The sequence below is a fragment of the Adiantum capillus-veneris genome, chromosome 19 (genome assembly GCF_014529385.1).
Source record: "Adiantum capillus-veneris isolate H3 chromosome 19, ASM1452938v2, whole genome shotgun sequence".
NCBI classification, from domain to species: Eukaryota; Viridiplantae; Streptophyta; class Polypodiopsida; order Polypodiales; family Pteridaceae; genus Adiantum; species Adiantum capillus-veneris.
The window spans coordinates 12,692,523-12,718,857 of NC_140949.1; the positions used below are offsets into that span (position 1 = coordinate 12,692,523).

The window sequence follows — 26,335 nt, forward strand, 5'->3', positions numbered from 1 at the left end:
CTTTCATCTTGCCCTTTTTGCCACGTTCCTCAGCTGCTCTCGAACTCTCTGACCTGTCTTCATTCTGTTCTTGCTGTGCCTTTTTAGGGCACTTCGTGGAGGCGTGCCCATGTTCCCCTCTTTGATGTAGTTGGCCCTCTCTCGAAGAGTGAGCTGGGGCCGTGTATCCTTGTCTTTCTTTTCTTGGGAACTCTTTCTCTTTCTACTTTCATTGTTAGAAGTCTGTTGGGTTCTCTGAGTCAAGATCTCATCAGTGGGGTTAGTCAAATTGCTCGAATGTATCGCAAAACCCCGTTTCGCATGACCCATCAATTCTTGAATAGAATTTGACTTTTTTTCCAAGCAGTAGTCTCGAATCTCTATAGAAAATCCGTAGCAAAACCGCTCAATCTCTCCTTTAAACGAGACCTTCTTAAATGAAAGAGGCTGGTAGAAAACAGCTCCAGAGTCTCTCGCAATAAGTGCCAGAGAATCCCCCTTGGTCATCCGAAGACGATTTCAAGCAGTTCGTATATCTCGTTCGTGCTCCTGAGTCAGCCAAGAAGAAATAAAAATCCTTTTGAATTTCAACCATTTAACTGGAGCTTTCTTCTTCAGAAGAAGAGTGGACCACCATGTTCGAGCATTTTCCTTGAAGAAAGATGTAGCCCTCCTAATCTTGGAGTGCTCTAAGTAATGCTCTCCAGAGAAAGCTATGTCAAACTGCTGTATGAAGGCCAAAGCCCTCGTAGCATCTCGGAATCCAGAAAAAGAGTCAAACTTAATTGACTGTCCACCTTCTTTGAATTCTTCTACTTTCTTGCTTTTATCTTCGAGGAAGCCATATTGGTTGGCTTTATAGAAATGCTTCTTCTTTGCATAAAACATGTGATCGTCGGAATCCGAACTAATTTGAAGACGAGTCCTCTGTAGAATTGTCAGAAACTGGGTGAAATTTAGGCTTCTTTGCCTTTTTCTTGCTCTTTCCGAAGCTTTGCTTTTTGCTTCGCTTTTTGCCTTTTCTGTCTTCTTCTAGAGTCAAAAGAGGTAGAAGAACTGTCAAAAGAAGAAGAAGAAGAAGAAGAACTAGGTAGTCCTTCAAATCGTACACGCTTCTTCTGCTTTCTTGCCAATGCAAAAGAAGATTGACGACCCAAATAACCCAAGACGTCAGTTCCTTTCTTGTGCTTTTTCTCATGCTTCTTGGATTTGTTGTTTGGTCCAAAAGCGGCTGATCTGTGTCTGAACCACCTCTTGTAATTCTTGCTCTGTAAACATCCTCGAAGAAGGAGGTTTCTTGATTGCCGGTTTGATGGGTGGCTCTGTGGCATTCTGCCATTGGGTATGTACTTCTGCGAGGGATCGCTGAGACAAAAATTTTGCAAATTTTGGATCCTTCGCAATTTTAATCATCTGCTTGTTGCCTCGTAACCAATTGTCGACGTTCCATTTCTTCAATCTCATACTGAGTAGACCGAGGTGGGTTGTACTCTTCCTTTGATTGCTCATGAGAATCTTCTTCGCGATCTCCTCTTGCATTCGCAGATGCAGAAGAAGTCGATTGTTTCTTGTTGGTATCCATAAGTGCTGCGAGAAAAGGATCGGATTTCTCGGTAGAAGAGAAATCGGCCGTGCTCTGATACCACTGTAACAAACTTGGACACCCCAAGTCAAGATTCTACCGGGAGACAACAGAGATTCACTTCAAAACAGTTCACAAAATTGACACGGCCCGACATAGTTCTGTGCCCAGAGGTATTGGCCCCAAAGACTGGCGCGCCCTTTCGGTATTTCTTTTTTATATTAATCTGTGTTCAAAGTACTAGAGAGCAGGTAAGTGCTCACTCTCAAACTCTGCGTCCAGATGCTTTGAGAAGTGAAGCCTTACCCACTTATTTATAAGTACCAGGGATGCCCAAAAGCAGAGCCCCAAAATCTCTAAATTCAAAAGCTTTAATCTCAAAAGCAATTTGCCCAAAAGCTACCATAAAAATCAGCCTGCACAATTGGCGAAAATCTGTACGGAATGCCACGTCAGCACATCAACGTATTTTGCACCGCAATTTTCGGAATTCCATACAGTTGGCCACGTCAGCTTGGCAACGCATTATGCGGGGGTCCGTACTGCTGCCACGTGGCATTGCTACTGCGGTCACCGTGTGTGTGTGTGATTGGAAGCCTGTCACGTCACCAGATTGTGATAGGCAACGTATTTAGTAATTGCATCTAGATCCATTCCGGACCTCACTAATGCCCAATTAACTAATCCTCATGCAAGACCGAAATGCTATAGTCATTTTGTCTTTCAGTTCCTGCACTCAAACAAGTCAAGTACAAATCAATCATTTTCATTTTCGGGAATTCCTATCATAAAGTCATACAGCAGAATACTACTCAGCCCATTAGTATCCCTGAAACCCAAGGGGGACATTAGTGACTCTATTCAAAATTGGGGTAATCCGTTAACAAAGGAGCGGAGTGACTCCCCTCTTGTGCAAACCCGTTGCACTAGATTCACCCTCGCTGAATTCGGGGTTCTATCAGAGTAGACTATGCTAAACCGAATGCTTCAAGGTAAAGGTCCAAAATCCGAGGAGTATCTGCTAGGTCCTCCTCCTCCATCCACTTCGCATCCAATGCAGGATAGTTCTTGAATTTAACCAAGAACCGCCTAATCGCTTTACCTTTTATTTTTCTATCCTTGAGTACCAAAATCTGTTCTGGAACGAGTATCTCCTCGCTTTCCTCGACTTCGGGTTGCTTATCAGGCTCCCCATCAACTGGAACATAGCCTTTAAATGGCTTTAATACTCACATGAAATGCATTGTGAATCTTCCAAGTATCGGGCAGCTTAAGTCTACAAGAGACTTCATTTATCTTTTCTTTTATCTAGAAAGGGCCATAATACCTCATGCTAAGCTTTGAAAAAAGCCCCTTCTTTCCCTTTTTCTTTCTTAGGCGTGCCTTCTTAAACTATAAGAGCACCCGCACCCAATCGTCTTCCTTTAATTTCAAATCTCGTCGATGTGGATCTGCTGGCTTTTTATGTCGTTCTTGAGATTTCGCTAACCCTCTCGGACCTTGGCATAAGCAGTGTCCAAGTCCCTAGTGTACTGGTTGGCTTCAAAAATCTTATCTTTAGTGCTAAGGAAGGGTGGAACCTTCGGAGCACCTTCAATGATCTCAAATGGCACCTTCCTCGTCAAAGAGTGGATCTTGTTATTGTAGGCAAATTCCACCAAGGGCAAAAACTTTTCATATTGAGTCTTCTGATTAGAGATGTAAGACTTCAATAAATCCAGAACAATTGAATTTGCAATCTCAGATTGCCTATCTGTCTGCGGGTGGAATGATGACAAGAACTGCAACCGTGTGCAAAGGTTCTCCCAAATAGCCCTCCAAAACAAACGCGTAAATCGGGGATCTCTGTCGGAGACTGGCGTACTGATCAACCATGTCCTTGAAGCTTCTATGATGAATCGTGGAAATAGCCAAGAGTAGGGGCTTCCGAGATAAAGCATCTGCCTCGAAGTTTTTCTGTCCCTGAACATAGACAATCTCGAAGTGAAACTGTGACAAGATGTTAGCCCACCGCATCTGCTTTTCCGAAAGGTGCTTCTGTGACAAGAAGCACCGTAAACTCTGACGATTTGTGAAGACTGAAATCGGCTCCGAGTAGGTAATGTCGTCACTAAGTAAGAGCATGGATCACTGCCAAAAGCTCTCTCTCATAAATCTGTGTTGTCAATTCTTGCCTTGAAAACAATCGGCTTTCATACGCAATCACATGGCCTTCTTGCATTAAGACTGCTCCCAGACTACGACCACAGGCATCACAATATAAATGACTTTTGCAAGTCCGACAAAGTCAACACTCGTCCAATAGTCAGTTTTTCTATAAGTGTTTGAAAGGCAGTCACCTCTGTCGGTCCCCACAAAAAAGGGACTCCTTTCTGTGTCAATATGTGCAAAGGGGAAGCTACCTCTGCAAACGTTCGAATAAACCGCTGGTAGTAAGAACACAAGCCCAAGAAGCTTCTAACTTCATGAACATTCTTCAAATCTAGCCAATCACGTATAGTGTCAATCTTGGCCGGGTCCATCTCTACTCCTGCTGTTGAGACGATGTGTCCCAAAAAGTGTATCTCTGGCAAGAAAAACTCATTCTTTTTGGCATTGATAACTAAATTGTGATCTTGCAATGCCTGAAAGACCTGTAGCAAATGGTGTCTATGTTCTGCTTCATCCTTGGAGAAGACTATAATGTCATCAAAGAAAGTGGCGACGAAAGATTGATACTCTCGGAAAATCCATCCATCATTCGGTTGAAAGTCACTGGAGCATTGGTAAGGCCAAAAGACATTGATAACTAGATTGTGATCTTGCAATGCTTGAAAGACCTGTAGCAAAAGGTGTCTATGTTCTGCTTCATCCTTGGAAAAGACTATAATGTCATCAAAGAAAGTGGCGACGAAAGATCGATACCCTCGAAAAATCCTATCCATCATTCGGTTGAAAGTCGCTGGACCATTGGTAAGGCCAAAAGGCATCACCAAAAATTCATATAAACCGAAGCTTGTCTGAAAGGCTGTCTTGTAGACATCTCCCGGAACGATTCAGATCTGATGATATCCGCTTTTCAAATCAATCCTGCTGAAACAAGAGGATCCCTGAAGTCGGTCAAGAATATCATCGATCCTTGGAATTGGAAATCTGTTTTTGATAGTGATTTTATTGAGAGCTCTGTAATCAATGCACATTCTCCAAGATCCGTCTTTCTTTAATACCAACAACATCGGATAGCAATAGGGTGAAGTAATTGGCTGGATAAGACCCATTTTAGGAGGTCTTTCACTTGGTTAAGGATCTCTTCATTTTGGGCTCGGCTAACACGGTAAGGTGGCCGGTTCGGTGGTGTGCTTTCAGGAATCAGATCAATGGTGTGATCCTCAAAACGAGATGTGGGCAACTCGCATGGCAGGCCCTCATCAGCATGTGAGGGAAAATCTTGGCGTTCTTTGTTAAGCTCAAACATGTTCGTTCTGTGTTCATCATTTAACACTTTCAAGTAGATCAATAAACAAAGAGATTGGATTTATTAATTTGGAAATGGCCGAAGCCAATACAATAGGGACGGACTTGCCCTTCAGTTTTACATCAAGTACAATTGTCCGGCGCTTTTTATTCGTCAAAGTTGCTTTCTTTGCTCGATAGTCGACCACGACGTTGTTCTTATGGTACCAAGGGACTCCTAAGAGGACGTCCCAGCCTTCCAAAGGCATGATGTAGAAGTCCTCGTGCCCTAAATACCCCTGACAATGCAACCGTAGTTTGCCAATGACAGGTGTAATGGCTATGTCCTGTTCGGGTGCTGCTAGAACTGCCTCTGCTGGTGGTCCCATCCTATCGGGTGTAATCTCGAGCCGCGCCGCCAATTCATGTGAAATGAAGTTGGCCTTGGCTCCTCCATCAAAGAAAATCAGGGCTTCTTGATCTTTCACTTTGCCCCAAGCTCGGCAAAGTTCTGTACTTTCATCAATCAGGCTTGGGTCAGTACCCATGCAATCTGGTACCGGTCCCTTTCATCTTGCCTTCTCTGCCACGTTCCTCTGCTGCTCTAGAACTCTCTAGCCTGTCTTCAGTTTGTCCTTGCTGTGCCTTTTTGGGGCAATTTGCGGAGATGTGCCCTTGTTCCTCGCAACCAAAACACTTCCCCTCTTCGATATAGTTAGCCCTTTCTCGAAGAGTCACCCGGGGTCGTGCATCCTTATCCTTCTTTTCTTGGGAACTCTTTTTCTTTCTACTTTCATTGTTGGAGGTCTGTCGGGTTCTCTCAGTCAAAATCTCATCAGTGGGGTAAGTCAAATTTCCCGAAGGTATCGAGAAACCCCGTTTTGCATGGCCCATTAATTCTTGGATAGAATTTGACTTTTGTTTCAAGCAGTAGTATCGGATCTCTATAGGGAGTCCGCAGCCAAACCGCTCAATCTGTTCCTTGAAAGTGACCTTCTTAAAAGAAGAGGTTGGTAGAAAAGAGTCCCAAAACCTCTCACAATAAGCGTCCGAAGAATCTCCCTTGGTCATCCGAAGATGGTTCCAAGTGGTTCTTATATCCCGTTCGTACTCTAGAGTCAGCCAAGAAGAAATAAAGAGCCTTTTGAATTTCAACCACTTGATTGGAGCTTCTTTCCTCAGAAGAAGAGTGGACCACCATGTTCGAGCATTTCCTTTGAGAAAAGATGCAGCCCTCCGAATCTTGGAGTGCTCTGAGTAATGCCCTCCAGAGAAGGCTATGTCAAACTGCTCGATGAAGGCCAAAGCCCTCGGAGCATCTCGGAATCTAGAAAAGGATTCAAATTTTATCGACTGTCCACCTTTAAATTTTTCTGCTTTCTTGCTCCCATCTTCAAGGAAGTCATATTGGTTGGCTCTGTAGAAGTGCTTCTTGTTTGCATAAAATATATGGTCATTGGAGTCCGAATTGTCAGAGGATGACTCCTCCATAGAGCTATCAAAAACTGGGTGAAAGCTGAGTTTTGCCCTTTCGAAGCTTTGCTTTTTGCTTCGCTTTTTGCTATTTCTATCCTCCTCACTCGAGTCAGAAGAGCTAGAAGAACTGTCAGAAGAAGAGGAAGAAAAAGAATTGGGTAGTCCTTCAAAGCGTACATGCTTCGTCTGCTTTCTTGTCGATGCAAAAGAAGATTGACGGCCCAAATAACCAGGTTAGTCAGTCCCCTTCTGGCGCTTTTTCAATTGCTTTTTAGATTGATTTTTCGCATCCAAAAGCTAGCCGATCTGAGTCTGAACCACCTCTTGAAGTTCTTGTTCTGCAAACATCCTCGGAGAAGGAGGTTCTTGATTGCCGGTTTGATTGGTGGTTCGGTGACTTTCTGCCACTGAGTGTGCAATTAAGCGATGGATTGCTGAGACGAAAAATGTGCAACTGAGGGTCTTTCGCAAATTTAATCATCTGCTTTGTGCACTCGTCAACCTGCTGTCGACGTTCCATCTCTTGAAGTTCATATATTGTAGACTGAGGTGGCCCGTACTCTTCTTTTATTAAATCGTTAAAATCTTGTGCGTGATCTCTTCCCGCATCAGCAGATGTAGAAGAAGTCGATTAATTCTTTCCAGAATCCATGTCGCGAAATAAGGGAGTGGATTTCCCGGTAGAAGAGAAATCGGCCGTGCTCTGATACCATTGTAACAAACTTGGACACCCCAAGTCAAGATTCTACCGCAACACAGTTGAGATTCACTTCAATTGAACTGACAGAACAAAAGAGAGACGATATGGCCCGACGTAGTTCCATGCCAAGAGGTATTGGCCCCAAAGAGTGGCACCCCTTTCAGTATTTATTTTTATATTAATCTATGTGCAAAGTACAACTGAGCCCACGGGTGCTCACTCTCAGTCTCTGCGTCCCGATGCCTTGCAGAGTGAGGCCCTTGGGCTTATTTATTCTTGCAAGGGATGCCAAAAGCTTCTCAAACTCAAAAGCAGTAATCTCCAAAAGCTTGCAGTGCAAGACGCGGAGCGTCCGTAAATCGCGGCGATCCGTACGGCCTGGCACGTCAGCCAACGTAAATTGCGGCGATCCGTACAGCCACGCTACCAACGCTTTTCTTTTATTTTTTGTTTGTCCCCGGAGTCCCCTCGTCCCTTGGCCATAAGTTGGGACAACTTATTAGGGTGTGTGTCTGGGTGGCTCTGCCACATCACCAGTTTGTGATAGCTTTTGGGCATCCCTTGTAAGAATAAATAGACCGAAGGGGCCTCAGTCTTTAGAGCATCTGGACACAGAGTTTGAGAGCAGAGGACCCCTCGGGTGTTGTACTTTGCTCAAGCATCAATATAAAAATAAATACCAAAAGGGGTGCCAGTCTTTGGGGCCAATCTCTCTAGGCACGGAACTACACCGGGCCGTTTCGACTCAATTGAACTGTGAACTAAGTGTGAAGTATTTTAAAGTTATATTCTCTCGTGTGTCGTGCTAGATTCCAGACTTGGGGTGTCCAAGTTTGTTACAGGCAAACGTATCCATCTATCTGCTACCCTCGCTCGAGGAGAGAGTACCGCCCGCTCCTTTCTAGGATAGGCTACGAGATTGGGACTGTCTTGGAGACACCTCGCACGACAGGGTCTGTTGTTGCCAAGGTAGCAGGCATACCTACAGTATGCCTTCTTGTTTGAGATACCCACACCCTCCCTAAGGTCGTTTTACTACCTTGGGTGAGTGGTGGTTGGCTCCGTCAGAATATCGAGTCGAGCCTCTCGAATCAGTGCTTCATTTGTCGACAGATGGGCCATCTTGCGAAGGCACAGACCCAGACTCAGACCTAGCCTCCTAAGGCTTGCAAGCTTAGTAGGCAAAGACATAGGAAGCTTAGGCACGTTCTTCCTTCGAGACTGGTCCCCAAGCGGAGGAGGGCTGGCAGCAGGTCCGTGGTCACTGTCGCAAGGGACCACCACGTCAGTTTGGCGTCCCTGGTGGTTGACCTACACAGGCGAGCAATAGTGGATTCCCACAAACAGATTTTTCGACCCCTTACAGCAGGACAAGCCCAGAGATACCCCTTCCACCTCAGCTTCAGTCCCTCCTCCTCCTGCTTCGCCCATCCCCCCGACCCCCCGCCTCCATCACCTCCCCGTTACCATCCCCTCCCCTCACATTCCACCCACTAGCCCCCCTGCTCCGTCATCCACTTCTTCTCTTGTCTCACAGCCGGCTCAGGGGACCGGACCTTCATCGACAGCTTGGAGGTCTCTTGGCAACGCTTTTGCCACGAGCCGCCTGGCGAGAGAGGAACAACGATTGCTGCGGACGCCCTTGTTGGTGTAGACATTTACCTTTTGCAGCAGTCCCTCGAGGACTAACTAGTTTCATATTGGTCGTTGGTGGGACTTCTTCGCTTACGACTTCACACGATTCCTCGGCGATTCCTCTCTCGATTTTGAGGCGGCTTGCTTCAGAACCCGCGTACTGTTTCTAGCAGTTAGAAGGGCCGAAGCCCTGGACACAACGGCTGGTTTCTCCTTCCCACTGTGTGGCATGGACCAGACTAAGTGGACTCTGGACTCAGTGATGGACTGGCTTCACTAGAGCATACCCACAATTGAATTGTGCAATCAATATCCAATACACAACATGATATCAATACTCAAAGGAAGAGTAAAGGAACCTGCTTGGGGAACAAGCCCGTAAAGAACGCTGGGGCTGGTATGTAACATGCTAGAAAGCTCGGCAAGGGTCTTACGAACCTGCTATGCGAGCCAGCCATGGCCAGATCTGCACCTGAAGGGCTGCCCCCAAGGTTGGAGCTTTCCAAGAGAATGTATGGAAGAAACATCCTAATGTTGCTGAGTGCAGGAGTAAGAACTAGATGTCCCCACCAACTGTCGACGCTACGTGCAAACCTGTCATCCAAAGGATCTTGGCACCCATAGAAGGTTGCAAACCTGTCCCATAACTGGTGCTGACAAGCTCAGAAGAGATCCTAAGCTGTGCCACAACTGGTACTGACACGCTCACAAGAGGGCAAAGAAGTGACCAAATCTGTAGGCCACAGTACCACCGGGGAAGCAGTGAACCCATATGGAGAAAGGAGAAGTCCACACTCCATCAAAACCTCCTAATATTGTTGTCATTGTTTGGCTAAGGGTCTGGCACTACATGCTCCACCTCTAACCCTCATCCAAGGAAGCTGGATGATCAACCAAGAAGTGGTTCCGGAGATAAAAGTATCCCCTTTTGCCTGTCAAAGCCAACTATGGAACATGCACCTGAACTGTATACCGGAAGAACAAGAGTCAACTCAACCCGAACTGAAGCCGGAACTAGAACTTCCATCCTTATATGGACAATGCAAAATCAAGGAACATCCTCTGCTTCTAGAAGGAAAGTGATCCCCCTCTGTCATCCATAATCCACAATCTGGTAATAAGTGCAACCGAATCATCAACCTGCTTCCCATTGGATAGGTAGCTTCGTCGACAATTCCAAGAAAGATGTGCATGGCACAACAAATCTGCCAACCCATCTTCTCGATGAAAACACAGCCATAGAAACTTGCTCCAGAAGTGATGAAGAAGATCCTACTACTGTCCAAACACTTCACTCTGAAGAAGAAGCTAGAAATGAATAGCTCCCCCTTTGGATCCAACAACCGCATGCTTGCTCCCCTTGCAGGAAGGCACGGTAGCATGACTCCATCTGGGAAAACCAAAGCAATTTAGCACTGCTTCACATCCTGAAGCCTCCACCAAGTTCCCCTCGATGAAGAGAGATCGGGGTAATCAAGGGTATAGACGGGGAAGTCGTAGACGAGGATCCAAGTTTTCCACATACCCAAATCTGTCCCAAACTTGGAGAAAACCAGGAAAACCAGCAAGCTTCTTCTCTCTCAATCATGTCCAAGACGGTACTAGAGCAGCCAAATCTGAGCCTCCAAGGTGGTCGTGACACCTAAGGCTCTCATACCATGTCAAAGGTGGTAGGGGAGAATGCAATGAAGACAAGAAGTGGCTGGACACTTCGACTCCTATCTAGAACACCAACAATGCCAAACACATGAACAAGGCACACCTGTGGGGAAGAGCGATCACTGAGGTAAAAAGAGACAGGACACTGAGAGAGAGAGAGAGAGAGAGAGAGAGAGAGAGAGAGAGAGATCTGGGAAAGGCTCTCCATGCTGATAACAATCTGCTCATACAAGTGACCAAGGGTGGTCCGGCATAGAACTGACATGCCAATTGGATAGACCCGAGGTACACTTCTCCTGCACACGATACCACTGACAAGGTCTCTACACGGGCACCCACTCCTCAGGTGCTCCTCCTTTTGACACCCACCTAGATCTGAAGAGAGATCGCAACTCCCAAGGCTGGCCGCTGGATGGCTGCCCTCAACATGGTTGACTATCTATGCTCTACCCAAGCCTGAAATCGAATACACGAGGATGTCATGTGGAGGAAACGCAAGGCTGATCTGCTGCATCAATGGGCTGCCTTTATGATGTTGAATCCCAAAAAACGCTGGACTGCCATGCTGAAAACACCAGCCTGGCTGCTCTCCAGTGTCCATGGCGGCACCCTAGGGCTGCCCCTGAGGGCGTCTTGCACCCTGTAGACCTGTGCACAACTACCTCCCCTAGGTGCCTTGCCCCCTCCTATATACCCCAAGTGAAACGAACACGGAGAAGTGGATCTCCCGGCTACACGGACCGCCTACAGACACATGTCGGACAAACCACCCGACCTTAGCCACCATCCGGCAGCTCCCCCATGCTGGGGCTAGCGTTCGAGGACGTAGGCGTGCACCTGTAAGACCGAGCGTCCCATACCACCCGGCCTCACCTCCTCGAGGTGACCTCGTGCACTCCTAGCCTCGTGGGCTAACCACTGGCACTTTGCCAGTGGGGGTCGATAACTACAAATGAGGCCTTGGCCTCCCTTTTATAATAATGGCCGGCCACACTGGCCGTGTTCACACTACGTCCGCTCGAACACTGGACGTCCATCCCGACGGCATTTGGGCTAGATCCTCTCTCCTGTGAGCGGGACATAACATACTGCCCCCCTTAAGAACCATTGATGTCCTCATCAATGAAGTGGGGATACTGAGCCTTCAAAGCTCTAACAGGTTCCCAAGTAGCAAACCTTTCAGATTGACCCTTCCATTTAATTAAGTACTCGTCATAAGCCTTTTGGCGCGAATGACGGGTACGATGATCTAAAACTACTTCTGGTTCTCGAGGAATATACTCAGTTTGAATATCTGGCCAAACATTTTCCTCGATAGGCACAACAACGTCGGCTTCGCCCAATTTCACTTTAAGGCTGACATGAAACACTGGATGTACACTAACATCCGAAGGAAGAGCCAATTTATAGGCAACTTGGCCAATTTTCTTTGTGATCAAAGAACGGACCACAATGTCTAGTTGAAAGCTTATAATGCTTTCTTGTTCGCATAGTCTTGGAATCCTTGGGTATCTTCAGATAGACCCATTGTCCCACATCTAGAGTCCTTGGAGACCTCTTTTGATTAGCATAAGTAGTAACTCGGTCACAAGCCGTTCTTATACTATCCTTGGCCAATTCGAGCATTTCTTGCATGTCATACAGGAAATCACGAGCTTGGCGTTCCTTGACTTTCTCTAAGCCAATAGCAATTGGGGATTTAGGCTCAAATCCATATATCAGCATGAACGGGCTAAATCCAGTAGCAGAATGCTTGCTACTATTATAGGCGAACTCTAATTGTGGAAGATACCTTTCCCAATTAGATTGCCTGTGAGAGACATAGGCTCTCAACATGTCTTCTAATCTCTGGTTCATCCTCTCAGTTTGTCCGTCGGACTCAGGATGATTAGAAGACGACATACTCAACTTCGTCTGAAGATGAGCAAACACATCTCGCCAAAATCGGCCAGTGAACTTAGTATCTAGATCACTGACGATGTCCTCTGGCAGACCATACAACTTATAAAGCTGATCGACAAATAAAACCGCCAACTCATGGCTTTTTACTGTCGACTTTGTTGGTATAAACTTCGTAATTTTTGTGAGTCTATCGACCACAACCCAAATAGCGTCATTGCCCCGACTAGTATTTGGCAAACCAACGATGGAGTCCATGGAAATACTTTGCCACTTGGCATCTGGGATTTCCAATGGGTGTAGCAGGCCAGCTTTTCTAAGGCGCTCTGCCTTATTGACCTGACACTGAGCGCATCTCTTCACATAGCTCTCTATGTAAGAGTGCATCCTTAGCCAATAGAAATATTGCTTGACCAAAGCCAAAGTTCTCTGGATGCCTGGGTGCCCGGCGCTAGGAACATCGTGGCATTCGCACAAAATCCTTTGTCGAATCTCATCGATTTCTGGCACGCAGACTTTACCATTTTTGAACAATAGTTCACCTCTAATGGAATATTTTCGTTGTCTCGTCTCTCTAGCACGACTCACTTGGGTCTCTGGACCACCCAAGCCTGTATGTGAGTCATGCCCCGCTTCGTCCTCGTTCCATATCTCATATCTTGCCAAAATGGCCATCGGGACGACATAGCCCTCGGAGAGAGATAGAAATTGGTCGAGATTTTAGCCATAGACAAGGCATTGACCTCAGGAATCTATAACGGATCTCAAAGTCAAACTCTTGCATAAGCTCAATCCATCTAGCCTTCCGGCCTCTGAGATCACCCTGATCACAGATATAGCGCGAGGAGTGATGATTTGTCCATGCAAGAAATGTAGAGCCATACAAGTAGTGTCGCCATTTCCTCAAGGCGTGGACTACGGCGTAAAGCTCCTTTTCATACGTTGGATAACGCATCTCAGCGTCAGAAAGCTTCAAGACGTAAAGCTCCTTTTCATACGTTGGATAACGCATCTCAGCGTCAAACGCAATAGGACGTTCATCCTGGTATAATGCCGCACCAATGGCATAATCATTAGCATCGGTTTCAACCACAAACGGTTTGCTAGGATCCACAATGTGCAATATTGGCGCAGTAGTCACCAAGTGCTTTAGTGTCCGAAAGCTCTCGTCGAGACGCTCATTCCAGACAACAGGGGGATTACCTTTACGATGAGGACCCGAAGTCTTTGGCCCTCTGACCCCTGCTTTTAATAGTTGCGCAAACGGAGCAGCAATTTTAGAGTAATCCTTGATAAACTTGCGAAAGAATCCAGTAAAGCCTAAAAAGGACTTTACTTGGCGTACATTCTTCAGAATGGGCTAATTTCGCACTTTATCCAATTTTTCACGGCCAACGCGAATTCCATCGCGAGTAATGATGTGACCCAAGTACAGAAGCTCTTTCTTAAAGAATTCACACTTAGAACCTTAGCATAAAGCTTCTCAGTTCTCAGTACTTCGAGAACAGCGCGTATATGCGCTAAGTGCTCAGGCAAACTTCGGTTGTATATCAAGATGTCATCAAGAAATACAACAACGAAATTGCCTAGAAACGGTCTCAGCAGATCATTCATCATGTGCTAAAACGTAGCTGGAGCATTGGTCAAACCAAAAGGCAAGACCAAGAACTCATAGTGACCATAACGCGTATGGAAACCTGTCTTAGGAATATCTTTCAGTTTGATCCGTATCTGATGATAGCCTGATCGCAGGTTTATCTTCGTAAAATACAATGCTCCATGGAGCCGATCTATTAGATCGTCCATGCGCGGGAACAGATACTTGTTCTTGACAGTGAGCTTATTCAACCCCTTGTAATCCACGCAGAAGCGCATAGTGTTATCCTTCTTTCGAGAAAGTAACACTGGCGCTCCCCACGGGGACTTACTTGGTCGAACGAAACCCCTGTCAAGATAATCTTTCAGCTGCCGCTGAATCTCGTCCTCTTCGGTTTTACTAAACCGATAGGGTTGCTTTGAGAAGGGCCGACTACCAACCACCAACTCAATGCCATGTTGACTCCTCTCGAAGGCGGCAAGCAAGAAGGTAGATCATCACGAAAAACATCTTTGAAATCAGTCATGATTTCTCGGAGAAGGTTGGATTCGTCGAAATCCCCAAGTTGAACAAAAGAATATTTTTACGAAATTCAGTGACAGAAGTACCAAGTACTAATGAGTCAAACCAAGCAAATGGTACACATTGATAAAAGTGAACATTAGAAGATTTTGTTTCTTTATACATTTCCAAAGCAGTAACAATTGGTATTGCAAAACCATTATTTACAGACTTCTGATTACAAAGCGACACAGATACATGAGGCATATTCTACTTAACAAAAACAAGAGAGTGATGTACATAGTCTATATACAATGAGTCTTGTTTATCATAAAACCATGGAATTCCTAAAATAACATCTGCTCTATCCAGGCGCACGATGTGGAAATCCAGGTTCTCTTTGTAATCAGCCAGCTCGAGCGACAAATCTGGAACCATCCGATTCCATACATCCGTATCCTCACCACGAGCCATCTTCACGCGATACTCATGGTCACTGTCCCGCGTCCGCAGGCTCAGTTTCTGCACCAATTTTGTATCCACAAAATTGTGTGAGCTTCCATTATCAAGAAGTACGGTCACGTCGTGACCATTGATCTTCCCGGGGAAACGGAGAAGATCGTGCTTATCAAACACTTTGGTGCTAAAAGTACAGTTAGCGCATGAACTGTGCACTAAATGATGGATTTCAACTTGAACAATGTCACGGGGACGTGGCAGCTGCTAACTATGTCACGAGGACGTGGCAACTACTAACTTTAGTTGTTGGTTTCTTTCCAATGGGTTTTGTTTTATTTTTGAGACCCTCTTCTTGAAGTAGCAAACGGTTAGACATTGTATGGCCAATGTGAACGGTAGTTTCACCCGCAGACGGGAACTGGTCGCCACTGGAATTCGTATAGTAAGAGGATGTCTAGGCTCAGAGCAAGATCATATAGGTCCCCCCGTCGCACTTAGCAAGTTGGTGGATACTAGGGAGTGAACTCAATAAAGGCCTAAAGTCAAGGTGTGACTACCAACGGAAAGTATTCGACAGTTGGGCCACCTTGCACTTTTGGATGCGGTCCCAATGAGGATAGATAGTCAGATGACCAGTGGGAACCCAATGGAATCATTTCCTAAAATTTATCGAACTGGTATTTTGGGCCGTGAAATGTGTTCGCGCCATTATCTTCGGTATGACTAGGGGAACATTTTACAACTCTACCGCGAAGTCAACTGAGTGACCAGTCGGGAGATTTTTAAGCGGCAGACGAAATGGGAAAATGCTTGTAAATGCGCCAAGTTTCATGGACTTGCCTCATGCAGAAAAATGGGCGCTGAAATTTAAGCTAGGAGGAGGCTCTTTTTGGGTTTTTTCACAGGTTAAGAGCTATGGAGTGCTTCCTTTCCCCCTTATGTACAGTGCGGTGCCAGGAGTGATGCCGTGCACGCTACACACTGCTCTCTCTCTCCCCTATGAGCAGTATGTTATGCCCCTCTAGTGGGCTTTTCATTTGACCAATGTACAGTTATGTGGGTTCATGCGCGATTGCCGAGGCAAGAGCCTCTTGCACAGGTACTGGATTAGCTAGCGGCTAATCCCCCGCAGGTACAGGTGAATTCGGAGAAGTTTCACGTGAGAAATCTCGTCCAATTCAAAGGGCAAGTAGCCCTACAGGTGCGGGAGCTTGAGGTCTTGCCATAGATGCGACCGGCACGCGAAACGGAGCCCAAAACAGGGAATTACAGTCTGCTGTGTATTTTTGCATGTTTAGGGTTTCGGCCCTAAACGGACCCTAATACCCCCAAGAGGTTCGAGGACGAGAGGGGACCGCTGTACAGGTGATTTGGCGCATTTTCGGGGCAGAAAACAGAGAATTCAGCGTGCTGCAGATTCTCGCCAGGTTTTGCAAAGTGTCCGTATGCGTTGGGAAAGTCATCTATTGCGTGGGGATATTGACTGTGAAGCGTCCTAGTACAGTTATGTTGCCGAAATCGGGCCAGAACAGGTGTTTCTTAACCTAGATTGTGCGGGGCAGCTCGTAGGAGATCATAGGTTTTATTCCCTCTGTTAAAGAATAAAGAAATATTGAAAGGGGCGCCGATTTTGGGGCCTACAGTTTGTCGACGTCTGCTCGGAGCATTCTAGCTTCCGAGCCGTGTGTGTACTTAAGTGTTAATCCCCGTTACAGGTTACCTTTGCAAAGTACTCTGTGTGTGTCTAAAGTAAAGAATTTCGGGTGAGAGCAAACGCCTACCGCCCCACGGGCCGGTTTCAAACAATATCAGAGTTACCTGAGATCTCGTGAATCTGAACCAAAGGACGGCCTTGCGGTTTCTTTGTCTTCTTCTTGGGGCAATCCTTGATTTGGTGACCCGTCTGGCCACATCCGAAGCAAGCTCTCTTCTTCACTGCATCAGCAACTGAAGCATTTTTGGCTTTCTTCTTCTCTTGAGAAGATCTCAGCGGTGATTTGGACTTATGTTGTAATTGGGGTCGCTTCCTCGAAGCGCCCTCAACGGATTGATGGTCTGCAGTTCTTTTCTTCTCATAGTTTGCTCCATTTATCAAATGGAACGTCCTGGCCTTTGCCACTACATCCTCGACATTAGTCGGGGCTTTGTCCTTGATTAAGGCCCAACGGTAATCCTCACGCAATCCCAGCAGGTACATCTGCACAGCGTGCGTAGAATCCACCTTGCAGAAGGTGAGCGCCTCCTTGAAAGCTGTCGTATACTTATCAAAAGACACAGTTTCCATCGAAAGACTTTGCAGTTTGGCATAGGCTTTCAAAGGATCCATTTTGGCGAAATCCCTCTTGAATTTCACACAAAAGTCAGCCCACGTCGTAGGCTTCTCTGTCATGTCGTGCCACCAGGTAAGCGCCTTACTGCGCAGAGAGACAGGAATCGTCTGAATCCTCCGTTCATCATGCTCCCCATGGAGATCAAAGTATGTGGTCCACTGGTGCAGCCAGTTATTTACGGCCAGTTCTGTACACTCCTTCTCTTCGCCTGAGAAATTTGTAGTTTTGTACGGAATTGTGGCAGTTGGACCACTCTCTGAATGCCCAAAAGTAGCAATCTGCATCCGCAATTGCTGGAGATGGGTTTCGCCCTCGGAAATACGCGCAGTCGTCGATTGAGCCATATTTTCGAGGGTAGACAGTCGAGAACTGAGCCCTTGCACGACCCCTTCGAGAGAGGCCAAGCAAAGGTTCGTCGGAACGTTCGCGTTTTCCAGAGTGGTAACACGCTGGTCGAAACTTTGGAAAGTACTTGTAATCCATGTGTAGAGAGCATGCGTGAATGGAATTTGGATATTACCTGGCGCGTCGTCACGTTGCACATATGAGCTGGAGCAATTCATGGCAGAGTGCGTGAAAAACTGGAAGTTTCACGCGAAACCGGGCCATTTTTTGCACTTTTCAATCGCGAAAAGTTGAACGTCGAGAAGCTCTACGCGTCGGCGTGAGCGTCCGAAGGCGAGCGGGTGATGGCGGAAGCGCGGGAGCGCGAGCAGGTGGGAGAGAGCAGGCTTGAGAGAGGAGCATGAGAGCTAAAAATGAAGTTCTCTGTAAACTTGTTAGTCTCTATAAGTGAATTTTATTAATTTACTATAGGTTTCAGACTTATTAAAAAAAAACTTAAGTGTCTTGGCCCTTTAAAATAAAAGGGGCCACTTAATAAAGTACCCAGTACATACCGTTAAAAACAAAAAAAACTCCAACGACTTAAGTGTCTTGGCCCTTTAAAAATAAAAGGGGCCACTTAATAAAGTACCCAGTACATAGCGTTAAAAAAAAAAAAAACTCCAACGCAAGGCTGCCAGCGATAAGCAAAATCGAACGACGGCAGCGAAAGTGGGCAGCCGAGGAGGCGTGGAAGGAGGGAGAGAAAAATCTTGGCGTGTGCCCGCTTGTGCAAACCACGCGAGAAAGGCCATGCTGGCTCTCTCTCTCTCTTCTTGCGCAAACTCTCTCTCTCTCTCCCCCCCCCCTGCAACGCAAGGACTCAAGAGCCCTGTGTCTCTCTCTTCTATTGTTCCCTGCAGATCCAAATAAATACACACAGAGAGGTCTCTCTCTCTCTCTCTCTCTCTCTCTCTCTCTCTCTCTCTGTGTGTGTACTTGACACAAAAGAGGAGTACCGAGAGCTTTTGTTCGCTGAATTTAGTTTAAAGTCTGCAAATGAATAAATAAATCACTGATTTTCATCAAAAATCAGTAAAAACCAATAAAAATCCACCGATTTTCAGTACTTCCGCCTACTAAATTACTGAATTTTATCAAAAATCAGCGACCAGCTCATTAAATTTCACCTGCAAACATGCTCACGATAAGAAAACAATCAATTAAACAATTAATTCATCATTAATTGCATGAAATGGTAATTATCCGACTCTAACCAGCCTATAAATGTGCACATAGTCCTTCGTGCAGCCAAGCCGGCTCTGATACCATGAAACGAACATGGAGAAGTGGATTCCCGGCTACACGGACCGCCTACAGACACATGTCAGACAAACCACCCGACCTTAGCCACCATCCGGCAGCTCCCCGTGCTGGGGCCAGCTTCCGAGGACGTAGGCGTGCACCTGTAAGACCGAGCGTCCCATACCACCTGGCCTCACCTCCTCGAGGTGACCTCACGCACTCCTAGCCTCGTGGGCTAACCACTGGCACTTTGCCAGTGGGGGTCGATAACTGTAAATGAGGCCTTGGCCTCCCTTTTATAATAATGGCCGGCCACACTGGCCGTGTTCACACTACGTCCGCCCGGACACTGGACGCCCATCCCGACGACATCTGGGCTAGATCCCATCTCCTGTGAGCGGGACAGAACACCAAGGAAAGCTGGTTGGCCAGCCATCAGCTAGACCTCACGACCCTGTTGCTGGTAAAATAGGAGAAGATAGGCATCAGGGTGCCGGTAGCACAGAAGGGCTGGGGAGAAAATATGGCAAGGTGGGGAAAAATACCCCCACCTTGCAGGACCCTGCTGGCCATGGAACAAAGCCCAAAAGCCGAGCTGAACATGGCTAGACACAACCCTACATGAGAAACCTAACTCACACTGGTCGGGCACAGCCACAAAACAGCCCTCACTCCCTAGCACGTGTCCCTGGGAGAAACTGGGACCGACTGGATGAATCAAGAGAGATGCATGAACTCTTAACAGTCTGTGTATTTCCTTTCAAGTAAGATTCTGCCCTTCGCACCTTGGAGCGTTCCGAGAACCGAGTATAAACTCAAGGGCTCGATTTCCTCTTCTTCCATGAGTGCACGCTTCTTGGATCTGCTTGCCACCTCGAAAGTCGACTTCCGATCCAAATAACCGGGGAAATCCGCCGATTTCCTCTTCTTCCAAGAGTGCTTCAAGCCTTTCATTATCTAGTTCATCTTCTTAGTCCAGCTCTTTCTGCGAGTACATTATCCGCTCTTCTGCACTCGTCCATCCTTTCAGCTTTCTTCCCGATTTAAGAGGAGCACCTATGGTTTCACGCCATCTCACGTAAAAGCATCTGCTCCGAAGCGTAAATTGGGAAAATCCATACAGCCAGCGCAAATTGTGGAAAATCCGTACAGCTTTGCCATGTCAGCGTCTGTACGATTTGCCATGTCAGCATGTCAGCGCTTCACACGGAAATCGGTCTCAGAGGTCAAGCTTTTGATAATTTTGGGTTAGGCCCCTCGATCGGTGCTCAAAAGTTCTAGGTTCAGGTTCTTCAGTTTCTCTTGTCCTCTCGGCCATTCCTTTACCATTCCTCTTCCTGTTGGCCATGCCACGCCATCACTTTGTGACTGTCTGTGTGTTGTTTGGGGGGGGGGGATTCTCTGTGTGTCTGTAAACTCTGCCAGAGCACTAAAAGAGTTAGCGTTACAATTTCCTTATAGCAAGCGTTAGAGGATCTACCAGTTGGCGTTGTATGAGAAGGGGGAGAGAGCTTGTAAAAACTTCTACGTTGCCTTTTCCCACGCTGTAGTTTGCAAAACTAGGGACACCATCTTATACATGTGCTTGTTCTGACGCGTTTTGTACTCTATCCGGCTACTGCTTTACTTATCATACTACCTGGACACCAGTAAATTTCCCAGATGGCACATTGCGCCAGAAAAACTTACCCGTCTTAAATTAATTTAATTGGTACCAATACATTAATAACATATCTGTGTGCACAAAAATTATTTTTACTCAATTATAGTCTTTAACTAAAATTGTTACAATCATCACGCCCACCCCAAGTCTTTTAGAGATTGAGGAAAAATTCTAAAGTAATACTCTCCCACGGTTGATCTCGAACCAGGGAGGGTTGTAGGAGCCTAACGCTTTGTGTCTCTCATGCTTCACTTTCTGAAATACCATGCAAGTAGGCACAAAATCATCCACGTCCTTGAGTTATGGCCAATAAAAGTAACCCTCAACTGCCTTGAGTGTCACATGTATTAAGAGACGGTGGATTATGACACTCTGTCAACTTATCTACCTTAAAGCCCTCGTAACACATACCTTGAATTTCCGCATCAGGTTACTTTCTTTGAGAGAATATCCTCAAAGTTCAAACGCACACCTCACTCACTCTGTAGCTAATAACAGATGAGTATTGCTCCCTCATATCATCGAAGTCATGATGAAATATTGCCGCAACCGTGGAAATATATGTATTGCAAGATAGAGCATTTCCAACAACATTCTTCTTGCCCTCAAGATACATAATCTGGAAGTGAAACTGAAACAAAGTGTATTTATTTCTCTCATAACTTCGGTTGAGACATATTGTAGACTTTAATGCTATGTGTGCACTTTAAAGTCTGCACCAAGCAGGCAATGCTTCCACTTACTCAAAGCATGAACTACTGCTTATAGTTCTTTCTCATAAATCTGTGCAACCCTTTCTGATTTTAGGAGAATCTGACTTTCGTAAGCAACCACGTGGCCCTCTTGTATCACACTTCTCTCAAACTGCTACCACATCCATCACAGTGCACCTGAAAAGGCTTTTGCAAGTTTGGAAGTATCAAAACAGGTCCTGTGGTCAACTTCACCTTCAGTCGCTCAAATGCTATACCATGAGTAGCTCCCCAAGTGAATGGTACACCCTTATGTGTAAGGACATCCAAGGGGGGGGGAATCTTGATATCATCGAAGCATACTGCGGTTCATCATCCTATTGAACGTTGTAGGAGCATTGGTAAGCCCAAATGGCATCACCAAACACTCATACAATCCAAAGGACGTTCTGAATGCATTCTTCTGTACATCTCCAAGAGCGATCTTGAATTGGTGGAATCAACGCTTCAGATTGATTCTACCGAAGAAGTAGCACCCTATAATTTGTGAAGTATATATATTGGAAATTTGTTCTTGATAGTGATCTTATTAAGAGCTTTGTAGTCTGCACATTCTCCAAGATTTGCCTTTCTTCTGCTCAAGTGAACAAAGGGGAGATGAACACGGTTGGATCAAACCGTTGGCCAATAGGTCATTCACTTGGCTCATGATCTCTTTGTATTGTAATTGGCTGATTTTGTATGGGGGTTTGTTTTGAACTCCCCGGACCAAATGGATAGTATGATCTTCAGGTTGCTTAGGAGGAAGCTTACCGGGAAGGCTTTCTGAAAACCAATCTTTGTGGGACTTCAGAAAACCTAGACATTCTTACTCCAACTCTCACAAAATTAGAAGAACTCTCAGATGCACTCCTCACTCTAATGAAGATGGTGCAAGCAGAAATGTGTGTTTTCATTAATTTAGAAATGGTTGATGCTGATACAAGTGGGATCGAGTCCCCTTTGAGTGTTACATCGATGGCTAGATCCTTGTCCTTAATATTTTTCAGCCGGAGTTTTTTAGCCCAAAAACCATCATGACACTGCTAGTTTTTGCTTCAATCCAGCATTCTCAGCTTCCAATGCCTCACAACGAGCGTGCAATGATTGTGCAGTCTCTCCTTGGTTGGGCATTTGTGTCTGTTTTGGGGATGTTCCCCATTCCCCCTCTCCATCTTTTGGTGCCCCCACGGAGGAGCACACTAGTGGTTATCTAACTTGTGGATGAGTATCTACATGTATACACAAATATAGATAGGTGATGTCTTCTCATTGCTTTCCATAAGAGAACGTCACCCCTCAAGTGGCATGATATAGAAGTTCTCCGGTCCAAAAAAAAGTATTGGCAATTATCAAGGGTGCTATTGCAACCTCATGCCCTCGTGTCCCTCGAGTTGTATCCACTTACTGATTACAGGAGTCCGCGTCTAACCGTTTCTATTATGAGCCGTGAATTCTCAGGGGTCATAGTAGATGGTGGGTCGGGTATCAACCTGATGCCTGAATTCACTATGCTGGCATTGGGTCTCCAGCCCACTAGGCCTGCCCCATTCACAGTGACTTTGGCCGACCAGAGGACTGTCTACCCCTTGGGCATTGTAGAAAAGGTGCCTCTGCAGGTTCAAGATTTCACATTCAGCTTGGATTTTGTGGTGGTTCGCCTTCCCCAGGTAGAAGGCGGCTTCCCATTGCTCATTGGGAGACCATGGCTACGACACACGAAAGCACTACATGATTGGGGAAACGATGCAATGTGGATACGAACCCCTGGCTCCCCAATGCAACCGATTCGCCTTGAAGGCGGAATGGATCCGGTGGTGCATCATAGTTCCCTGTCCATGGAGTCCAATCCCGAACTGGAACAACCTACTCTGCCGGATGGGTCAGATGAAGACCTGCTGGAGTGGTTGGAGGCTACCAAATCTATGCCTTGTTATGGAGTCTCTATTCACTCTTTGCCTGAAGGAACACCCTCTTCAAATGATTCCACAGCAACTCAAATCTAATGTGCCACCTGAGCCTATGAAGAAGCATAAAAGCAGTAAGAAATCTCTTCTACAGCAGTTCACTCCCCTTCAAACATCAACCCCTTTGGTGTCTGCTTCTCAGACCAGAACAAAGCTCTCCTCTGTGTCTAGCAAACTCCCTTCACCGAACCCGTCCTGCAAGATGAATTCCAAGATCATGATATCTCTCTTGCTCATGATAGCTGCATGCTCTTTATTTGCACCCTACCCATCACCCCCTCACCCTCGAGCTAATCCCTCCCCCTCCCCTCGCCCTACCCTCCCCCTCTCCCCCTCGCCCTCGCCCTCGCCCTCACCTACCCCTAGCCCTCTCCCTACCTTCCTTGCCCTCGCCCCCCCACCCACCTACCTACTCCCTCGCCCTCCCCCTCCCACCTAACTACGCCCTCGCCCTCCCACCCATCTACCTACTCCCTCGCCCTCCCCCTCCCACCTACCTACCCCCTCACCCTAGCCCCCTACCTACCCCTCGCCCTTCCCCTCCCACCTACCTACCCCTCGCCCTAGCCCTCCCCCTCCCACCTACCTACCCCCTCGCCCTAGCCCCCCTACCTACCCCTCGCCCTAGCCCCCCTACCTACCCCTCGCCCTAGCCCTAGCCCTCCCCCTCCCATCTACCTACCCCCTCGCCCCTCGCCCTCGCCCTCCCCCTCCCACCTACCTACCCCCTCGCCCTCGCCCTCGCCCTCCCCATCTCACCTACCTACCCCTCGCCCTAGCCCCCCTACCTACCCCCTCGCCCTCGCCCTCGCCCTCCCACCTACCTACCCCCTCGCCCTAGCCCTCCTACCTACCTCCTCCCCCTCGCCCTAGCCCCCCTACCTACCCCCTCGCCCTCGCCCTCGCCCTCCCACCTACCTACCCCCTCGCCCTCGCCCTCGCCCTCCCCATCTCACCTACCTACCCCTCGCCCTAGCCCCCCTACCTACCCCCTCGCCCTCGCCCTCGCCCTCCCACCTACCTACCCCCTCGCCCTAGCCCTCCTACCTACCTCCTCCCCCTCGCCCTAGCCCCCCTACCTACCCCCTCGCCCTCGCCCTCGCCCTCCCACCTACCTACCCCCTCGCCCTAGCCCTCCTACCTACCTCCTCCCCCTCGCCCTAGCCCTCCCCCTCCCACCTACCTACCCCCTCGCCCTTGCCTCTCCTTGTCCCCTCGCCCCTAGACCCTCACCCTCTCGCCCTCAACCCCTATTACCTCGCCCCTAGCCTCTACCCCTTGGTCCCTCGCCCTCGCCCTATAAAAAAAAAAAAAAAAAAAGTGTAGCCTGCTACAATCACTTTCACTTTCACACGACAGTAGTTTACAGTTGGTCTTTGATCTGGTCGGTTCCACTTGGGCAGAGACACGTGGCAGGATGGTGGGTTCCTGCCTAGTTAGAGGCTTAAGGCGATTGCAAGCAGTGTAGTGTTTTTAACTCCACTTTTGAGGTATGTATGGTCATGGGCCTAACACCTACTTCAAGAAAGATCTACGGATGCAGTACCTAGTGGTTTTCCTTCACAACTTTTTCAGTATTCCTCTCATCGAGACGGTGAGCGGTCTTGTGGCGGGCAACCTGTAGCAGGGCTACAGTGTCACTTCACAAGACAGACAGTTGGACAGTTGGTTACACTTGGTCTGGTTCACACTGGATGGACCCTCTGGTCTGGGAGTGACACGTGGCAGGGTACCTACCGACGGTGGTCTAGTGGACCTCGTGGCCAGGTCACCACATGGCTGACATTTATGAGCCGTTGGTGGCTCTTTATGGTGATACATATGAGTAGTCATTCTGGGCCAGTGGCATTATCTTTGTACGTAGTATTCGTCTAGAGGGGGTCTTTACACAGAGCACATATGCACCATCCCGGCACATCTGAGCCTCGACACCCCCATTGTACCTGAGAGTCCTGGGCTGCCACGCCAGAGTCTGTATCAGTCTTTGAGATAGTCGAGTCATATGTTCTGGTCTGCTGTTGTGTCTTTGAGAGCTCTGTTGACGTCTATTGTTTCCTTTCTGTTCACCTGTTTGAGGGAGATTCAGTCTGTTTGAGTGAGATTTTCACGCACATTGATAGCTGAGTGTGTTGCCACGCCAGAGTCTGTATCAGTCTTTGAGATAGTCGAGTCATATGTTCTGGTCTGCTGTTGTGTCTTTGAGAGCTCTGTTGACGTCTATTGTTTCCTTTCTGTTCACCTGTTTGAGGGAGATTCAGTCTGTTTGAGTGAGATTTTCACGCACATTGCACTGAGGACCACCCACTGTAGAGAGCACGACACATTATCCGCGCTACACTCAGGCTTGTCTGTTGGACTTTCCTCCGTAGTCGGGCACTCTGCCGCATTATGGCCCGTCTGTCCACAATTGTAGCACTTTCCTTGCTTGTACCATTCACTCTTCTGCTTTGGTCAATTGTGGCTCACTAGACCGCTTCTACTTGACACACTTCTTTCTTCTTCTTACCCTTGTTCAACTCTTTATTTTGCGAAGGCTGATGGTTTGATAGCAGCGACTTGGAAGTTGGAACTGTCACAAACGGGAGCGCATAGCAAGCCAGAGAGAGAGAGAGAGAGAGAGAGAGAGAGAGAGAGAGAGAGAGAGAGAGAGAAGATCGACACAGTAATGAGTACCATAAGATGGGCTGGTCCCCCCTCGTAAAAGTATCTTTATTATTGGGGAGAAGTCTATACAAGCACTTGAACCAAACGTATCACCACGCTCATTCTAGAATAAGACTCGATGGTTCTTGGAAGCCTCAGCTTCCTATTCCTAAGGCAAGACCCTGTTCCAAGGAACTTCTGTTCCATGTTCCGAATCCTCCAGAACCAAGGTTCTCGCCTCTGGATCTCACCCTCACCTTCCAGACTCAGGGCATGGTATCCTGCAACTCTTTTCCGACTCTTTTTTTAGAGTCCTCTTTTTGCAGAATACCTCTGCTTTCCTGGACGCAAGGTCCTTCTGTTGGAATTTCAACTCCCCGATCCAACTCCAGAGTCTATCACTCTCAGATCCGTGGATCTACTCCCAAACTTAGGGTGCGAAACCCTTGGGCT

At 47.2% G+C, this 26,335-nt stretch overlaps 1 protein-coding gene and 1 long non-coding RNA gene across 10 annotated transcripts in view; one reads left to right on the forward strand and one right to left on the reverse strand.

The window, feature by feature from the left end:
- The window catches only part of LOC147433582 (187-kDa microtubule-associated protein AIR9-like), a 135,706-nt gene that overhangs the window by 25,488 nt on the left and 83,883 nt on the right, over positions 1–26,335 (forward strand). The window lies entirely within an intron of this gene.
- The window catches only part of LOC147433583 (uncharacterized), a 123,135-nt gene that overhangs the window by 12,388 nt on the left and 84,412 nt on the right, over positions 1–26,335 (reverse strand). The window contains exon 4 of one of the 8 annotated variants that reach the window (XR_015185280.1): positions 20,359–20,517. The exons of the other annotated variants lie outside the window; for them this stretch is intronic. This is a non-coding gene — a long non-coding RNA (uncharacterized LOC147433583). The remainder of the gene's footprint in view (positions 1–20,358; positions 20,518–26,335) is intronic. 8 annotated transcript variants of the gene reach the window in all.